Source organism: Hydra vulgaris, chromosome 09 (assembly GCF_038396675.1).
Source record: "Hydra vulgaris chromosome 09, alternate assembly HydraT2T_AEP".
Lineage (NCBI taxonomy): Eukaryota > Metazoa > Cnidaria > Hydrozoa > Anthoathecata > Hydridae > Hydra > Hydra vulgaris.
In genome coordinates this window covers 37638786-37645975 of record NC_088928.1, presented here as the reverse complement: position 1 = coordinate 37645975, position 7190 = coordinate 37638786, and the positions used below count along the sequence as shown (strand labels likewise).

The 7190-nt window shown below is 28.5% G+C and overlaps 1 long non-coding RNA gene across 1 annotated transcript; it reads right to left on the bottom strand.

Moving 5' to 3' along the window:
• Positions 1–1617: 1617 nt before the first annotated feature.
• Positions 1618–4588, bottom strand: LOC136085094 (uncharacterized). The gene is made up of 2 exons (XR_010641074.1): positions 4487–4588; positions 1618–2192 (listed from the first exon to the last, which is right to left on the bottom strand). It is a non-coding gene; the product is annotated as an uncharacterized LOC136085094 (long non-coding RNA).
• Between the last annotated feature and the right edge of the window lie 2602 nt (positions 4589–7190).

The following is a 7190-nucleotide window of genomic DNA, read 5'->3' as shown; positions in this document are numbered from 1 at the left end:
CCTGTTTGGCACGTCCTTGCGTTTTTCTACAAAAAAGGTTAAAATCTATTTCATCCAACCAAATTATCTGATGACCATTTGTGATATGTTCGTTAATGTTCCTAATATATTCAGCTCTTTTTTGTTTGTTTTCATTACTATTTATTGTAGTAGGCTCATTGTGCACTTTTTTAAATGAAAATAGTCTGCCTTCGAGGTAATTGGCAATTGTTGTTGTGCTGACGCTAATATTAAATTGTCTTAATATCCTTGTTTTAATGGCCACCATTGTCAACTGACAGTCACTTTCAATCCATGTTAGTGTTTCTTCGATTTGATCATCGGTTAATTTTTTTGGTTTAAAACCACCTTCCAATAAAATTTAAATTTCCGCTGCAGATCCATTTGTATGCTGTCTTATATTTGACACCTAAAGTTTGCGCCAGAGCCAACCAATCGCCGTTTCACTCAGCACATTCAATTACTCTTCTTCTATTATTCGATGAAGATAAAACATAATGTTTTCTTTCAACTTGTTCAGTTGTATGTATTTCATGTCTAAAAATAGGACGAGGTGGTCATGATTGTTCCAGAAGTGGTTGGTAACAAATTTGGTGAAATAAATGCTTGCTTGGATTCAATTTAATAACAGACTTTCTATTCATAGTGTATTGACAAATAACACAACAATCTTTCAATTCCATTACTGTATTACTGTATTGCTGGTGCATACAAATGCTAAATTTGGTATTATTAACTTAATAAAATGCATGTCCAAGAAGATCTTTTATAATGACCTTTAAGCTTACATTAAATTCGCAATTACAAATAATGTTTTCTCATTTACATAATACGATTTCTTAATTACAACTTTTGTTTTTCAAATTACATATTGCGATTTCTTATTTACATGTTGGGTTTCTAAATTACATTTTAAAATTTCTTAATTACATGTTGTGTTTCTTATTTACATATTGGGACTTCTAAATTACATGTTGTATTTCTCAATTACATCTTACTTTCTTAATTACAACTTTCAAGTTCTCAATTACATCTTGAAAAGGTTTATATAATATATCATTAATAAAGAATGTTTATATTATAATATGCAATATTTTTGTTATCTTACTTATATTTTTTCATTATTTTAAAATAAGTTTTTTTAAATAAAAGAATATTTTTTAATGAAAGTAAAAGCGCAAGTTACTATTTTATGTGTAATATACGGACGGATGTATTTATATTTATTCTGTACAGGTGGTTTTCTACTATTATTGGTCATTACTAAGGTCAATAAATTTGGTCTAAACATCCGAATTTTCTACTTTGGTTAAAAAGTTTATTGGTTTTTTCACCTAGTTTTCTTGGGTCATTACCTCGATCGACTATAACTACAGCGGCCGTGGCGCAGCGGTTAAAACGCTTGCTTTAGAAGCAAGAGATCTAGGGTTCAAAATGATCTCTGGGCATATTTTTAAGAAAGAAGGTGTGAACTTCTTAGTTAGATGTTCTTTTGTGGTGCTCTGTGACAAGACCGTTAGGTCTTCTTGGGGCACCTAAAATAAAATAAAAATTGAAAAAAAAAAAGTTTAGTATAAAGTATCAAAAATGCTTACAATAAAAATATAACAAATTAAATTTTATTCAGATTATCTAAATATATAGTTATTATAAAGAAAGAAAGTAAGTCATAAGATATTTATTTAAAAACACAAGTTGAACATTGTTTCCATTGAAAACATCATTTACATTAACTTTTTATTATTTAAAAGAATCTTTGTAACTTTAGAATGTTGACAAAAATCATAAACAGATTTAATTTTCTTTGCATAAAAACTAAGAATCTTCAAACAGTTCGCTGTACGCACGTTTTTGAAGTTCTTTTTGGAACAATTTAAGCTGCAAGTTATCATCTGCTTGGTTAATAAGATTGTCGTCAAAATTCTCCTTACAACCGTATGTTAGTGGCCTGTTTAGCTTGTTTTTGTAAAAAAAGGCCCAATCAAAATCTCCTTGCTCTAGCAAATCAATTTTATTTTTTGACATGGTACTTTTCGGAATCTCTCTTCCTGATCGAGGGCGTTGAATTAAAGAAGGAGGATATTGCACATTTTCTTCAATTGGTTTTGCATTAAAAACGTTAAAAAACAATGCTGCAGTCAAGATTGCTTCTTTTATCATTTTTTCTATTGTTAAAAAGAGTTGAAACAAATCTAAGAACAAAATATAAAAAATAATTACAATAAATTTATTACAAAAATACTCCACTCTTTACTTATAAGGAGTAATCATTTTTTTAGAATTATTAAACACTAAGATAAAAAAATCATTTTTAACTGAAGTATAACTATAATTATTGAAAAATTTACTAAACATAGCGAAAAGTTATGATCATAGAAGTAACAAATCAAATAAAAAAATACTGGTGTATAAATATACATCAAAATATTAAAACTAACATAATTATTTTGTTGGGTACCCCTTATTCTTTAACACTACATGATTCTTGATAGCATACTGTTTACATGCTTTCAAACATCGTACTACAGTTTTGGCATCCTTGACTTTTTGAATTTTAAATTTTTTAATTTTTTTTTCTTGTGGTTATTAAGGTGCTCACAGAAGTTCTTACGGTCTTATACAGATCACCGCGGAACAGCATTTAATTAGGAAGTTCACATCTCCTTTCTTACCTATGTCGATTATTGGACTAGAGCCAGCGTCTAACCTCAAACCTCTTGGTTCTGAGCCAGAACTCTAACCACGGATTTTTGCGCCACGGCTACAAAAATTTAGCAATAACCACGGAATCGGTTTAACTTCATTGTCTATAGCAAATGACACTACGCAAAGTTAATCATTAAAATTGCTGATCCCGTAAAGCCACTCTAATATTTTTCCATAAGTTTTCTATCGTATTCAGATCGAAACTTTGGCCATTCTAGAGCATCTATTTTATTTTCCTCGAGCCAAGATTTTACAAACCTTGCAGTATTCTTTGGGTTGTTGTCGTGCACTAAATTCCAAGTAACAGGTAGATTTCCATCTGCATATGGCTCCATTACATTTTTTTAATATATTTTTGTATTTCTCTTGGTATAAATTTCCATTAATTTTGACTAGTGGATCAATACCATGCCACGACATAGCTCCCCAAACTTTAATATTACCACTACCAAGCTTCACCGTTTTTAGAGTATACAAAGGGTTGTTTATTTGCTTCATAGGATGCATGACATATAATTTTCCATCAGGCAGGAAGCAAATAAACTTGGATTCATTGGTCCATAAAACATTTTTCCAAAAGGAAACTTTTATTCAGAACATTAATGCAAACCTATAATTGATTTCGTTTTGAAACGAGAGGTTTTTTCTTCGCTATACAGTCTCGCAGACCGGCTTTTTGTAAACGACAAAAAATGGTTGGGGCTGACACTACTACACTTTAATTTTGCTTTTTGTTTCAGTAGAAGTTAAAAAAGGATCTTTTTAAGAAATCCTAACAATTTGGCGATCCATATTGGTTGAAATTTTTATTGGCGGTGGCTTTTAGATTTTATCATCAGTGGTATTGTATTTCTCAATATGTTAACGACAGTTTTGAAGCAATTTTCTAGAACAACCCTAGTTAACCCGAAATTTCTGAAATGTTAAGTCCATTCAATAACATACTTAAAATTGTTTTTCTTTTTTCTACAGAGCAATATTTGTTTTGCCCCATGTTCAGTTTCTTCAAGAAAGTTAAATGTATATTGCAAATACTATTTATAATGCCTTGCTCTTATTTTTTTTTATCAACAGCCTTAACTACTTTAAAGTAGTCAAGACTGTTTATATAAAAATTTATTTTGTATAGTATTTTAGACACAATAGTATAAAATTGCATTACATTTTTGTAAAGCAACTTAATTTTTCTAATGATAGAGCACCCTTAAAGTCAGAAAATCTTTAAAAAACTGATGTTATTAAATAAATAGGTTTTAACATCCGCAATTATTAAAGTGTAGTGATTGAAAAGAATTTGTGACTTTTTACCGCCTGATAAAATTTTCAAATAGTTTATATGAACATCTTGTACGACCTCATTATATGAACATCTTGACCTCATTACGTTGTCTCTTTTTATTCTTCAATTTTTTCTCAAGACTTATTAAAAAACACGCGTACAAAGTTGTTTAGTTTTTCGATTAAATCACCTCTTATTTTTTCTCGCTAAATATCTAAAGTGTACTTTTAAAGTTAAGAACTATATTTAAAACGTGTAGTTAAAACTATATTTAATAACGTGTAGTTAAAACTATATTTAATAACGTGTAGTTAAAACTATATTTAATAACGTGTCGTTAAGAACGATATTTAATAACGTGTAGTTAAAGCTGTATTTAATAACGTGTAGTTAAGACTTGTGTGCAAAAAGAGTTTTAAATCATAAGAAAAACATAGGTTTTACTGTTACCAACAAAAATTTGCGCGTCCTTTTGTAATAAAAAAATATATAAAATCATACCTAAAAAAGGTTCCAAATACTCCAAACTTATATTTAAGATTTAGTGTGTGGCGTTAAATATAATTTTTTAAAACATTTAATTTATAAGCCTTTTGGTTTATAATTGTAAATGAAAGTTATATATTAAAAAAACACTTTAAAACTTGCCGAAACACAATTGACTATTTCAAACATATAATGTTAAACTTTGCGCTAAAGAATTAAGGTTGTTAACATAGAGATTCAAAACGCATCATTCTGTTGAGTATTAGTTTTATTTGAGAAAAATTCATCATTGTGACACATGCAAAAAATTACACTGATAAACAAATAAAATTTTATTGTGCATATCTTGTTAACTAGGTGGTTTTTTAAAACAAATTAAATATGCTGATTTCAAATATGCAAACCATTTTTCACCATCACGTCAAGTTGTAAAGATATATGGGTTCAAATCTTTAGTATTTAAGGTAAAGTTCCTAATATTGTCGAAAAAAAAGTTATTCAAAAGTATGTCAACCTGGGTCTCAAAAGAAACGTATTTTCATAGAGATTCTAGAAAAGATAAATACTTTTACTTAAAATTTATTGACAAAAAAAATTATGTGAAAAAATGCTAAAGACTTTAAAAAAATTTTAACAAAATGTTTCTCAGCAATAATACAAAAAGTACTTATTTTTATTACAAAAAAATACCATTTTTAAAATCTCTATGAAAATACGCTTCTTTTGAGACCCAGGTTGACATACTTTTGAATAACTTTTTTTTCGACAATATTAGGGACTTTACCTTAAATACTAAAGATTTGAACCCAAATATCTTTACAACTTGACGTGATGGTGAAAAATGGTTCCATATTTGAAATCAGCATATTTAATTTGTTTTAAAAAACCACCTAGTTAACAAGATTTGCACAATTAAATTTTATTTGTTTATCAGTGTTATTAGTTTTTTTTACATTATTAATTTATATTGGATATTTTATTAGAAATTTATGATTGGTGTTTATAAAAATCCATGTAAGAATACCCAGCACACACTGCTATTAACAAATAAAATACGTAAATGTTTCAATATAGATAAAGTAGTGAGTTGTAAAAGCGGTTGTGTGTTTGCCGATCTTTCAAAGCATTCAATTCATCTTTTATTATTTTGCAAAAACTTGCTCTCAAAATTACGTGGTTATGATCTTTATAAAGATTTATCTTTATAGGTTTTAAAAGATTTATCTATTATATAAAAGACTTATCTATTATATTTATCGTCCAGATTTATTGTTGTTATTTTCTGAATTCATCTGCTAGTGATCCAAAACTTTGTCAGGGATACTTGAGATTTTGCGAAATCAAAATGTCAACTTCATTGAAAACGTAAAAGTTATAATTTTTTCGTTTTGTAGCAGCCGAAAAGTTTTTGTATATTTTTTTGCATGGCTATTTTTTGATTCTCTCTGGCATGGATCTGATCTTAATCAGTTTTAACAATCTTTCTCTAATGTATGGACCTGGTCTTAAGATTAGATCCACGCAAGAGATATTTTTTGAAGACATTCAAAACTTTCTCATGTATTATGGTTTATGAAGAACTTTCGTTTATAAATGCCAAATTTATGTTAAGGGCTAATTAGTGTTAAGGACTAATTAGTCTTTTTAAGTTAAAAATATAAAATTTGTTTATAAGTTCAAAAATTTTTTAGAACTATGAAAATTAAATAAGAAAACTTTAACTTATGGCTTAAAGCAAAAGAATTTTTGAGTTATCAAAAAGCTAGTTATATCTGCAGTAAAGTCCCGAAAGTTTGAACTCTCGCTAACTCAAACATCCCGTAACTCAAATTACTTTGAAATTTACCTTTAAGTTCTCATTAATACTTTCTCATAAAAATCACTCCATAACTTGAACCCCCAATAAATCAAATGTTTACTAAGCTAAACTATTCTACCTGTCTCTATGGCTAACATTCTTCCAAATTCTTAAATTTTAAAAGAAAAACAAAGTCTTATTGAAAGTTCTTCATAAACCATAATGCATGAGATGGTTTTTCAATGTCTTCAAAAAATATCTCTTGCATGGATCTGATCTTAAGACCGGTTCCATACATGAGAGAAGGATTGTTAAAATTGATTAAGATTAGGTTCATGCCAGAGAGAATAAAAAAAAATGTCATGCAAAAAAATATACAAAAACTTTTCGACTACGAACAGACGACTAAAATGTTATAACTTTTACGTTCTTAATAAAGTTGGCATTTTGATTTCACAAAATCTCAAATATCGCTAACAAAGTTATAAATTTTTGGATCACTAGCGTATGAATTCAGAAAATGCAATCGGGAGAATTGACCATATTGAAACCCTTTTGTTTGATTTAGTTGCTGAACAGTATTTTAGGATGAAAATTGATGTATCCTACAAAAAAAAAAAAGATAAGTTTGTGGAGTCTATGCATCACTAAGAAAAACTTGTCTATGATTTATTCGCAAAGAAGATTTTACTTGGATGGAAGTTTCACATAATCAAGTTCCATTTCAAGGAGTATATTGATAGGCAGAAAAGCCCGCTTGGTGTTACATCATAACAAACATCGGGAGCTGTGCATAATAAACTTAAAAAAGACGCTGAAAAGGTTTGTTGTGTCTGACAAAATACGTCACGTTGAAAAGTTAAGAGTTATGTTTATTGAAGTTTAACAAGATTATAAGAAGATTTTTCAAGAACGCATTTA